This window comes from Clytia hemisphaerica, unplaced genomic scaffold (genome assembly GCF_902728285.1).
Source record: "Clytia hemisphaerica strain Z4C2 unplaced genomic scaffold, Clytia hemisphaerica genome assembly, whole genome shotgun sequence".
Lineage (NCBI taxonomy): Eukaryota > Metazoa > Cnidaria > Hydrozoa > Leptothecata > Clytiidae > Clytia > Clytia hemisphaerica.
In genome coordinates, this window is record NW_027104378.1 from 1,363,620 (window position 1) to 1,376,884 (window position 13,265).

Below are 13,265 nucleotides of genomic sequence, written 5' to 3' on the forward strand. Positions count from 1 at the left end.
TGGCCCGGGCCATATGGCCTACCCTTGGCCCACCCTTTGGCCCACCTTCAAACATTTTTTTCCCCGACTTTTTTCTCGGACAGCCAGGTTATAATGATATGTGTGCGTATCGGGATGCGCTATCTATAATTTCATTATGATTTCATCATAAAGCGCGTTGGCGTTATTGCATCAGCCGTTTTACCGTTTTACGACAAACAATTGGTCAAATCTTCTAAATGCTCTAAGAATTAAACACTTTTTTTATAAGAATAGTGTACTTCGGATGAGAGCGTCAATTATTCTTAAGAAGTGCCAAAATTGAGGGTGAAATATTCTTAACGTAGGTCTTGTTTATCTGACCAAGGGATAAGACCCTTAAATTTTTTAATTTATTTCTATAGAAGTCAGCCTAATGGGAGCGCATTGTGCTCTTGCACTAGGGATCCCGAGTTCGAGTCGGGTTCGGGTCAACATCAAAGTTTTTCGCCAGATTTTGATACTTTATGTTTTTTTGGGTGAAGATTCCGAAAAGAGGGAAGTCCTGAAAAGTTGAAGAAACAGCGCTACGGGGGTTTTTGGCACCCGTACAGGACTTAACCAGACCCTCTCCCGGGGGTCCCCTTAATCTATGGGGTGCATGTCACTAGTCCGACACTTTCTAGCCCGACAGTAAAATAGTCCGAATCTATAAAATAAATTTACAATTTAGAAATCTTTTTTTCCGACGTCACTTTTATCCAAAAACGAAAGATTTTAGAGTGTCATATGTTGAATAAGGGTTTTTCACTGAGATAATATTAATAACAGTTCATTTTGGCGGCATAAAGGACCAATTTTTGCATGTTCAGAATTATGCTATATAAGGGTTGTACATCGCAAACTTTAATTCTAGCCCCACCTCCTCCCCGCCAAAAAAAGAAGAGTCGTAAAAACAGCTTAATCCAATTTCTTGACTTTTGAAAGCCTAATCCTAATAAGCTTCTCGTTTAAGTCAGGTTTAGGGGCCCAACCTCAAAGTCGGAACTTTGGATTTTTATAAGCACGTGGTTGCTTATAAAAAATGTGCCTCATCTTTGGCCATTAATATGTTTTTTTTTACTTTATGTCGGACAAAATTGCTGTCGGGATACTGACGCATTTGTCAAAACCCAACGTCGGCACGGGCATTTTTACTGTCGGACTAGAAAGTGTCGGACTACTGACTGTCAACATTCCTGTTGTTTCTACATTATCTTACGTTTATATTTTATAGAGTAGTACATTAACACTTTGGTGGGTTTTACACTATCAATCACTCGATCCGTATCAATTCTTTCATGGTAGCAGAGGGTGGTTGTGATGGCAAGTAGTGGTTTTCTAAACCCACCTCAGTGGGACGAAGAAAACAAGGAGTTTTCTTTATGGTTACGTGAAGTGAAAGCCTGGAAAGAGGCTACTGCAGGAGTTGCAGGACTTAAAAATGTTCATGGTTTACAACTGGCATTACACTTACCGAACAATAGTGAAATTCGTCGCCAGGTTTTTGACACCTTTGATACTAATGAAATGAAAGGAGATAATGGCTGGGAGAGAGTCATTGAATTGATTGAGACTTACTATAGTAAGGATGATAATACTTCCGCATTTGAAACATGGAAGGAATTTCGAACTCTTTCTCGGAAAGAAGGACAGACAATTGAACAATATATAATGCACTATGAAAAGTACAAAGTTCGAATGGAAAGATACAACATGAACCTGGGTGATAGAATTCATGGCCTGAATCTTCTTTGTGGGGCCAATCTAAATGACTCTGACCTAAGATTAGCTATGAGAGAGGTTGACGGTGACCAACCAAATGAGATGTATAAACAAGCTAAGAAAGCACTAAAGAAATATTTTGGGTTATCTGCCGTTTCAAGTAACCAACCGCAACCAGAGCAATCTGCAGCTGTAAATGTTAAAACAGAAACATTGTTTACATCCGTTGAAGAATATGAATCGTATGTGGCATGGAAACAATATCGATCAAAGGATAAACCGCCACCAAACAACCGATATACCCCACGCTCCCCAATTCGCACTAATCCACTAAACTCGGATGGTAGACCGTTAACATGTCGTATCTGCCGATCCATCGCACATTTTGCAAGAGATTGCCCGCATCGTGAAAAGAAGAAAAATCGAGACAATTCTTCAGATGAAAACCATACATTTGTTGCATCCATGAGTAAAACCGAGAACGACAACATCATTGAATGTCGATCTGCTGACACATCTGCTGGAGGAGCTTTGAATTACATGATCCTAGACACAGGTTGCCCACAGAATGTTGCAGGATCTGTATGGACTGATTGCTTTCTTGATTCAATGAGTGACAGTATGCGTAAAAAGGTCACTGAACAGAGTAGTAGTAATAAATTCAAATTTGGTGGTGGACGAGTTTTTAAATCGATAAAGAAAATCAAAGCACCTATCATGATTTCAAATCAAATAACATTCATCGAATTTGATGTTGTTGAAACCGATCTTCCACTACTTCTTGGGAAACACAACATGAAAGAGTGGAACGTTTTGATAAATACAGGTGATGACACTGCAGAAATTACAATAAATTCGGTTAAGAACAATGTAGAGCTGTTTAATGCTCCGTCTGGTCACTGGTGTATTAATATTCAACCTGGATTTCCCGTTGAAGTAGTTGATGTTATGTTTTCCGTCAAAGAAATGTCCAGAGAGCAAAAAACGCATGCAGCCAAACAAATTCATCGACAGTTTTGCCATCCAACTTTCGAATTTATGAAAAAAGTCTTGAGTGGCTTGAATGATCCTGACAAGGAATTTTTGAACATCCTTGAAAATTACACCAAGAACTGTGAAGTGTGTAAACGCTACAAACCATCGATTCCAAAACCAGCTGTCGGTAATTTGTTTACTCCCGATAAAATGAAATTTAATGAAGTTGTCAGCATTGATCTCAAAGAAAGAAACGGTAAACATATACTATACCTCATTGATATGGTAACGCGTTACACTCGAGCAGATTTCGTCAAATCAAAGGAAAAGCATGTTGTTATTTCAAAAATTATTGAACTATGGTTACCAATTTTTGGAGCTGCAAATACATTTCATATGGATAACGGGGGAGAATTTGCAAATGATGAAATGAGAGAACTTGGAAATCAATTTGGCATATCGATCAAACATACCGCAGCATACAGCCCGTGGGCTAACGGTCTTAACGAGAGAAATCATTGCACCATAGACATTATGATGGAGAAAATGCTAGAGGACAATCCAAAGCTCTCGGAATCTCTTGCCCTGCAATATGCCACATCCATCCGTAACACGTGCATGTTTGTACATGGTTTTACCCCAGCACAGCTCGCCATTGGACAAAACCCAAGATTACCATCAGCACTCCATGACGATTTGCCTGCTCTGGAAGGAGTCACAACTAGTCCAAACATTGCTACCCATCTAAATGCTATTGCTTCTGCTCGGAAAGCTTTCATTCATGCCCAGACAAGCTCGAAACTCAGGAAAGCATTACAACATCCCATTCGTGAATATTGTGATCGTGTGTATCAATATGGTGATCATGTTTTTTATAAATTGCCCGATGACCGTAGATGGCAAGGACCCGCCACAGTAATTGGAGTAGACGGAAAGGTTGTTATGCTAAGACATGGAAGTGTTGTTCGTCGAGTACATCCATGTAGACTGCAGTATACAACAGAACCAAAGACTTCTGAGAAACATGAAAAAACTGAAATAAAAAACATTGAGACCCAAACTGATCCCGAAGCTCCAATTCCTGATGAAAGTATTGAAAATACTGTCGAAAAGCCAACTGAGGATGTGGTTCAAGATGCTGACGGACACAAAACTGCTCCAGTTATCATTGACCAAATTATGCTGCCAAAACGAAACCAGACCGTGTCATACAAATGTCCAGAAACCAGTCAATGGAAAACCGTTAAAGTTCTAGGACCGGCTGGAAAGAAAGGAGGAGTCCATCAAAACTGGTTGAATGTCAGAAGTGACGAATCAACTTATTCGATCGATTGGAGTTTGGTGGACGAGTGGAAACTATCTAGCAATATCGATCCTTCCAAAGATGAGATTTGTGTTTCCGTAGCCTTTTCCGTTCCTGATGAATTCAGAGACGCTAAATTACAAGAACTTGAAAAGTGGAAAAAGTATGGAGCATACACTGAAGTTGATGATGTCGGCCAAGAAACATTGTCAGGCAGATGGGTTTGCACTCGTAAAACTGTTAATGGTGAAACAGTCCCTAAAGCAAGGTTTGTTGTGAAAGGTTTTCAAGAGAAATCTTCAATCCCTGCTGACTCGCCAACTGGTAGCAAAGAAAGCAATCGCTTAATTCTTTCCATCGTGGCTAGTAAGAACTGGACGCTACAAACACTAGACATTAAAGCTGCGTTCTTACAAGGTAAACCTATCGAACGTGATGTTTATATTGTCCCTCCAATCAAAACCAAAGGGAATAAACTGTGGAAGCTAGAAAAATGTGTTTACGGGCTAAACGATGCAGCCCGTATGTGGTATTTTGCAATTTGGGATGAATTGGAACGTCTCGGATGTAAGCGATCGTCCATCGATTATGGAATCTTTTACTGGAGAGACTCAAATGATAAACTTTCTGGTGTGATATTTGCCCATGTAGACGATTTTCTTTGGGCGGGTACACCTGAGTTCAAACAAATTATTGATAGTATCTGTAATCGTTTTGAAGTTAGTCACACAGCTTCAAAATCCTTCAAGTATGTCGGTGCCAATATGCAGCAAAACAGTGATGGCAGTATCACTCTTGACCAGCTAGACTATATTGAGAAAACTGAACCGATCGTGATGGAGAGGAATCGTCAAACCTTGAAGGATTCACCTTGTACCGTGTCTGAAGCCAACGAATACTGTAAATTAGTCGGTAAACTAAATTGGATTGCAACACAAACCCGTCCAGATATTTCATTTGATGTATCTCGCCTTAGTTCTTCAATGAAATCACCTACCGTCAATGACATTTTGAAAGCAAACAAAGTGTTACGAAAAGTCAAATCCAATCCTTTGAAAATCAAATTTCCAAGAATTAATCTCGAAAAGTGCTTCATTACTTGCTTCAGTGATGCTTCATTGGGAAATCTCCAAAACAGTCAAAGTTCAGGGGGATATATCGTCTTTCTTCACGATAATGAAGGGAATGCTGCACCGCTATCCTGGAGAAGTAAAACACTACGTCGAGTTGTTCGTAGCACACTGGCTGCTGAAACAAGTGCTATGGTGGATACCCTCGATACAGCTTTCTACCTTTCAACCGTCTTAACCGAAATCCTGGTGCCTAAAGGATTTAATACCATACCAATCCACGCATTGACGGACAATGAATCACTTTACCGAAATGCTCATTCTACGACAATGGCTGAAGAGCGTCGTTTACGTGTCGATATCGCGATCATCAAAGATATGTTGACAAAGAATGAAATTGAATCGTTAAAATGGTTGCCTAGTGAGTCCCAACTTGCTGACTCTCTTACAAAACAGGGAGCAGATGCGAAAAAGCTGTTGAATGTTTTGGAATCTGGAAAGTGTATTGTTTGAATGTTTTGATGGCTTGTTTTGATACTTGATGGTTTTGATGAAATTTACTTACAGTATTTGGATAATACTGGTGCTTATTGATAAAAGCGTTATGAAAGTGTTTTCGGAGCATTTATAAAAATGCTGCCATAGGGGCATGTAAAAGTAGGCATGTCGCCATATGTTTTTGATAGAAGTTGGTTTGTCTGGCTTTGTTTTTGTTGTCATTGGTTTGCTTATAAGGACAGCTCTGGAGCTGCATTCTTTAGTTTATATTAGTATATTCTTTTGATATATTTCTCTAGGACAAAAGAAAGAGTGGGAATGTCAACATTCCTGTTGTTTCTACATTATCTTACGTTTATATTTTATAGAGTAGTACATTAACACTTTGGTGGGTTTTACACTATCAATCACTCGATCCGTATCAATTCTTTCACTGACGACTTCCCAATCTATGCCAGACGGTGTCAATCGAACTGTTCGATTATCAAACTAATCGAACTTAATCGAACCCTGTCGAACAATAGCTGTTCGATTACCGAACCCAATCGAACACCTATCGAACCGGGAAAACTTTTGTAAAGTTCGATGACTGTTCGATTACCGTGAGAGGTCCTAAAGCCGACAGCCCAGCCTAAAGCCGATGGGGTCTTTCAAAGATACAAACTAAAATAAAAACAAACCTTTCGCTGTGACGCAACGAAGATACCAAAGTGTCAACTAAACTGAGAGATTTGATACATTGAACCAATTGAACCAAATAACAATGATTGCTTCTTATTATAACAAAACATATTTTTTATTGCAATATGCACAACGTCATAAATGACAACAGTAGTAACATAACAGCATCATAAAAAGTAACGAGATGTTTCGATTTTCCACACGAAAATATAAAAGAGGTCTGTGTACGAGCGTGCTCATTTTGAAACGTTACGTAATCAAGCCTGGTTTCTATTACTTTACACTAGAACTTGGCTTGATTGCGGACTTTGTGTAAGGATACATATAGACGACGTATATTACATTATATTATATATTACATGATAAGAATAGAAATAGACGATGTATATTACAATTATTATGTATTACATGACACCTTGCCCCTATTCTAGTAAAGATAATATATCTCATCAAAGAGTACACTTAAATGAAGAGCTGTCCAATTGCGGGCCTTCCGTAAATAAACATCCGGACTTATAGGTGGTAAAGAGGGCGTTGATGGTTGCCGCCTCATTGATTCGATGTTTGTTATTCAAATTAGTGCTACCGCATCCGCCCTTTGTTCAACTTCGCGCCATTTTTACAATTTAGTCTGTTTGTTTCTTGATGGAAACCAGTCCAAGTTGTTTCGTATTTTTCCCGCACAAGTCACTTTTATTACAAAACTGTTATCGTATTAATTAAACACGAGCAACTGATCCAGAATAAAAGGTAATTATTTTTACAACTCGCACTTTTTAATTACATTAATTGACATCTTGACATTACAGCTATCTTGTTAGATGTTTCGTTTCAAGAGTTCTAGCAATAGTTTATCGTTCAACTTGGAGAGGGAATGTTTGTAAACATAGAATTTTTTTTCATAACAGTTATTTGGGGGGTCGGAATTAGGCTGGGCTGTCGGCTTTAGGACCTCTCACGGTATACGATTATAGTTCGATCGCAGTTCGATGTCTACGATTGAGGTTCGATCAGTTCTATTAAGATCGATGAAGTTCGATTGGTTCGATTAAATCGATTTATACCTTGCCGCCCAATTTTTTATTTATATTCCGAGGGCGTATTGGCGGCCGCCCACGGCCCATTCTCGCGGGCCATCCTATATCTATCCCATCGGATGGGACAAGCTGGAGCTTTTAGGGGCGACGTCCATATTCAAAGTCGCCACGCGTAACGGGAAAAGACCGTTAGTGGGTAGGTATATCGGAATGTTGAGAGTTAGCTGTGGCATTGATGACCAAAATGAAACTCCACTAAAAATTCCAAGGAAAAAATCAAAAATCGCTTATCGTAGCGCTCAATTCTTCGCTTTTTCCTTTAGCATGCTATCCAAAATCCTTTCCCTGAGCAATTTAGGGGTGGTTTCAGAGTATAACATTCTTGCTTTGGGAGTTTTAAAAACAAAGGCCGTTTAAAAATTGTGATGGAATTTGGCCGTTGTAAACCCTCTGAAAATGGCGACCTTTGTAGCGGGCCGTTTGTTTTGATTTTAGCGGGAATGAAAGCTTCGGTAAAATTTTGGTCAAATCATGAAGACCGTTAAGGTGGTGGGTAGGTATGTTTGAAAACTAACGGTCTTTTCCCGTTACGTGTGGCAAGATTGAATATGGACGTCGCCCCTTACGAGCTCTTTGGTAGTTTAATTTGTAAAAAATAAGATTTTAATCTTTATTACTTTCTTTACAGAGAGAAGCATTCGGTGCCTGTGTTTTGATTAAACAACCTCGTAATTTTCTGAAAGGTAAAGAAAAGTAGAATCTATCCGACACAACCATCGAACAACCACATCGAACTTAAATCGAACTCATCGAACATCAATCCAACTTCATCGAACAAAGAAAACTCATCGAACTAAATCGAACTTATCAAGAAATTTTCGTAAAGTTCGATAGCTGTTCGATCGGGTTTGGTAATCGAACAGCTATTGTTCGAGTTTGTTCGATAAAGTTTGATGGTTCGATAACGAAAATCGGTTCGATAGGGTTCGGTTGACACCGCCTGGTCTATGTCAGGTGTATAAAATGCAGACTCAAAACTTTTTATTTTTTTTGTTTATTTCAGTCTCATTGTTTTTCTAAATGCCAGAAAAACCAAAGTCCAACCTCAGAATTGGTTTGCAGATTTTCAGATTGATAAGAATCAAATCTTTTTTAGAGTTGTAAGGGTAGGTCAAGGGTTGGGTTAGTCTGGAGACCATACTCTGTTACAAAAATATTTCTATCCTGTTAAAATCCCAACAACTTCACTGAAATACAGAGTATGGAATTATTGACTCGATTCAAATCACTTCAAATCACAAAAGAAAAAACCGTTATTTTTTCAAAACAATTCAAAAGCTCGCGCCACTTCTTGAAACAATAGAGCTGTTTGACGTCATACTTTTGTTTATCAAATCATAACAATAAGATATTAGCCAATCAAATTCTGCGATTAATTCTTGCATCTTGTATAATTCCCGGCTACTACTGTCTATACTTTGATATTTTTTTGAAACCACATAGACAGAGAAGTCGGGTCTCCCAGCTAGGGTTGGGTGGACAGGTCAAAATTTTCCCCTCAAATTTTGAAAACCAAACTAATTTTATTTGAAAGTCCTTACCTTTGTGAGAAAAATGAGGGGTCATTTGTTAAAATTGGTTAAGTAGTTCCAAAGTTATTCCATTTTCAAACCACAAAAAACCACATTTTCAAGGAATCGTCTCCCTACCACGCGCAACCAAGAAATGACCTTTGGACAGCACCGAAAAACATTAAAGATGGCGGGTGATTTCTAGCCTTCCGCGTGGCGGGGCGTGAGGAGTTTTGCTGGCGCAGTCTGAAAATCGGCCCGATGACTGTTAAAAACTTTAGCTTATCGCTAATGAGCTGGAAATGATAGCTAAAAACAAATTTCACTAGAAAGCTAAAATCCTCAGCTTTCAGATGGTGTATGCTGCTTAAATGAAAAAATCCGCAATCTTGTTAAAAAATCGCAATTTCTTCTTGTTTTTCAAAATTCCAGACGGCCTGTAGATTTTCAAATAAAGCAGGTTGTGATAGATTGTAGCCTAATCTTACCCTGGGTTTACTAAAAAAACCGCGATTGAAAAGATGAACCAGCTCAATAGCGACAGCCATTTGTTTCAATGTGGGTCGACAATTTTCCGGTGCCGTGGTCTACCCATTGAGTTTCAAGCCGAAGGCTAGAGGTCAATCTCTAACCTTTCTCAGGCAAGAAAAATTGAAGCCTTAAAATATGCGCCGTATTTTTGATGACGGATTGAATCTAGCAATTCCTTTGTTTTCGAGTGATATATTTTTCGAAATTAAGCGGTAAATTTTAGTTTCAATCTGTCATTTGTGTAAAAACCAGGCGGGTCGCTCAAGGCCGCGCAACTTTGGTAGGATTTGTTGGCTTCAAATCCTACCAAGGAGATTGACCTCTAGCCTTCTGTTAAGGCATAAACCTTAGTTTCAATCCATTTTTGGTCAATCAAACACTCTCACCTTTTTCAGTGTGCAGCCATTTTGTTTGTTTTTGTTTGGTCTGCATTTTATTTCACTTTTCCCACCATTTTGGTTATTCTGCATTTTTCTGTGTTTGATAAGCATTTGGTCAGTATTTTATTCATTAATTTTATGTCAATTTGATATGCATTTCCTTTTGTTATAATTTATTTTGGTCTGTAAATTAGACTTTTTGATCTGCCTATATAAATGCCACATCATCACTCAGACCTCACTTCAACAGAGACTTCAAGGAGTGAAGACCTCCTCTGACATGATGTCAACTCAAATCAAATGAAATCAATCAATAGTCTCTTTAGTTACTCACATATACAAGCACATTCAATTTTCATTTTCACACAGTTGGTGTTAGTCTTGACACACCCTGTGTTCTGCTGCCTGCTTCGAGCCTGCTTACAGCATTCTACCTCAGGCCAGCTGGTGAGTTTTTTGTTTCTTTTCTCTGTCTCTATTTGTGGCACCTAAGTTAAGTTAAGTTAGATTTTCTTTTACATTATATTAGTACTTCAATCATTCATTTATACATTTGCTGTTTTCTACTTCTACTTTTGTTCTCATAGACTTACATCATTTTGTACCTAAGTTAGATTATTTTATTTTCATTCATTAGACTTAGTATTTTTCAATTTTTATTTTCAGTTTGAACACTACATTACTACACATCAATAAATTAATGCACTGAACAGTGTTACAAACACGGCGTTATTGTTTATTCAATCTCATCCTGACGCTACACCTTCGGCTTGAAACTCAATGGGTCTACCCTGAGTATCAGAGGTCAAGTTTTCAAAGAGAAAATATTAAAATTTATTCGCGCTGTGATACTCACGGTAGCCGTGGTCAGCGCTAAATCGCGTTTTCACCTTGACGTCGAAAAACATGAATATCTTTGGAAAGAAAAAAGATACCTGGATGCAGTTTTTTTTACTTGTTTCCCTGATAATTCCTGATTGATTTAAAAAAAGAATGAACAGATTTGGATGATTTAAAGGTAAGTACTAATGCATTGAAGTTCATTTTTGTAAACTCTTCCTCGTTCCGCGCAAAAAATCCCGACGAGTGCGCACCCTACCAAGGGTAGGCCATGGCCCGTCCCAGAGAGGTGGGCCAGGTTTTCTACCTACCCTTAGAAAACACTCTGGTAGAGCGTTCAGTGAACGTTGAAACAACATCTTATGATAGCAAGGGTTTAAACTCTTACCTGATCTTTCTGATCCGAGTGTATCATGATTTGCACACCAAACTCGTCCACTCGTCCGACTCACGTTCCTGACCGAACCTGCCATCAAAACAGGTTTGTGTGGCGAATTGGTCAGGATCAAATTCTGCCGGACATGCTGTAATGGTTCCATTCCATTCATCATGTTCTGAACCTTGAATTCTCACATTCCTGGTTAGACTAGAGTCAGCTTCTGGCTGAACTTTGCTTTTTGATGATTTTTGATGACGCTGAGTAGAGTAGGACTAGGAGCATTTGGCGAGGTCGCCATTTTGAAAAAGAATGTTTAAAATCCAAATAACAAAAAAACTACTTGGAGTTGAAAGATATAACCAAAAATGAGAAACAAACATCAATAACAGATTTGCAATCCCTTATTCTCAAATAAAAACATTGCTTCATTACGCACCGAGCGAGCGTAAGCGAGCGGAGTGCGACTCTTTTGGCAAACGCATGCATGCGCGTAAGCAAAATTTACAAAATTTCAATGATATGCGGGTACTAAAAATGGAAATTCAATTTGTTTTTTTCACCTTTTTTTTCGTCTAGCCGCTATTCCAACATGTTTAGCCTCTGGAATGTTTCAACTTTAAAAATTTCGTGAAAATTAGCGTTTTTTAAGAAGAAGTCGTTGCAGTGTCAATCTTTCGCAAATTTAAAAACCCACTTTCCCTTGGAAAAAATTGACGTTTTTTAGTTTTTTGGGACCCTTGGGGCATAAGGTACCTGTTGACCGCAAAATTTTCAAAATTTGCGAATTGACCGTTGACAACATAAGGGGTAAAGGGACCCAATGACGTCACGGGTAAATCACCATCATTTCATTATTGAAAACTACTCGCGTCCATATCGCTTGGACAGGGACAAGCAGGGAGGAGGTCTTCTACTCTACGTACGTCAGGGCATTCCTTCTAAACTCGTATTAAAAGACAAGAATTATGAAGCTATATTCATCGAGGTCAATCTGAAGAAGCAAAAATGGCTACTGGGTTGCTCTTATAATCCGCATGTAGACAATATAAATTCACATTTAGAGCTTTTACAAAATAGCCTTGATTCTATAGGAGATCATGACCGACTTTTACTACTGGGGGATTTCAATTGTGAAATCGACAAACATAAAATGCCTGAGTTTCTTGCTAGTAGGGAGCTTTCTAGCTTGATAAATGAACCTACGTGCTTCAAAAACGCAGAAAATCCGAAATGCATTGATCTGATGCTAACAAATTACCAAAGAAGTTTTCAGGGCTCTTCCTCTGTATCTAATAGCCTATCGGACTTTCACAACATCACAATAAGCGTCTTAAAAACCACTTTTGAAAAGTGTCCACCTAAAGCCATTAAATATAGATGCTACAAAAATCTTAACGAAGATCTTTTAACACAAGTACTAGAGTCGAATCGCAACTTTGAACATAAAATGAAAAGTGTAGTAAATCTTCTAAACGCTGAAGCACCGATAAAAACTAAAATACTAAGAGGTAATGATAAACCTTTCATGACAAAATCACTACGAAAGGCCATGATGCATCGATCTCGACTTAATAACATTAAACGAAAAGACCCCTCTAACATCAACAAATATAATTACAACCAACAGCGAAACCGATGCTTATATCTCCTGAGAAACACTAAAAGAAGATTTTATGAATCTCTGGATGAAAAGCAAATCACTGACAATAAAAGATTTTGGAAAACTGTGCGCCCTTTTTTCTCTAATAAAGGACCAATAAGTGAGAAAATAACCTTAGTCGAAAATGATGAACTGATTAAAGATGATAAAGAAATTGGAAAAATGTTTAATGAGTTCTTCATAAATATCACTGAAAAATTAGATCTCAATCAACCACCAACAGAACCAGTGCCTCTCAATGAACTTTCTGATAATATTCTTCAAAATGAAATAATGCTTTTTAGAAACCACCCTAGTATACTCAAAATAAAAGAAAAGGTATCAAACAACGAAAACTCCTTCAAGTTTAGAAACACCACCGAAGACGAATTAGAGAAGATAATTAGTAACCTTAAGACAAATAAGTCTCAAGCGGAAAATGATATACCAGCAAAAAGAATTAAAAAATACTCTCACTTATTTGCAAGCTGCTTCTCTATAAGCATAAATGACTCCTTCAGCTCAGGTATTTTTCCCAACATTTCCAAGTTCGCGACAGTCACCCCAGTCTACAAGAAAAATTCTAAAAACGATAAAAGTAACTATTGACCAATAAGTATACTGCCGGTAATATCCAAA

At 38.2% G+C, this 13,265-nt stretch overlaps 1 protein-coding gene and 1 long non-coding RNA gene across 3 annotated transcripts in view; one reads left to right on the forward strand and one right to left on the reverse strand.

Moving 5' to 3' along the window:
* The window catches only part of LOC136819063 (uncharacterized), a 61,515-nt gene extending 50,470 nt beyond the window's left edge, over positions 1–11,045 (reverse strand). Inside the window, exon 1 of one of the 2 annotated variants that reach the window (XM_067075228.1) lies at positions 10,997–11,045. The gene's annotated coding sequence lies outside the window, so the exon portion shown is untranslated. Of the gene's footprint in view, positions 1–8,887; positions 9,050–10,996 lie in introns of those variants that run through there. The other variant, XM_067075227.1, reaches the window with a different exon arrangement.
* On the forward strand, positions 10,183–10,492 carry LOC136819064 (uncharacterized). Its single transcript, XR_010848390.1, has 2 exons — positions 10,183–10,215; positions 10,435–10,492. It is a non-coding gene; the product is annotated as an uncharacterized lncRNA (long non-coding RNA).
* Positions 11,046–13,265: the final 2,220 nt, after the last annotated feature.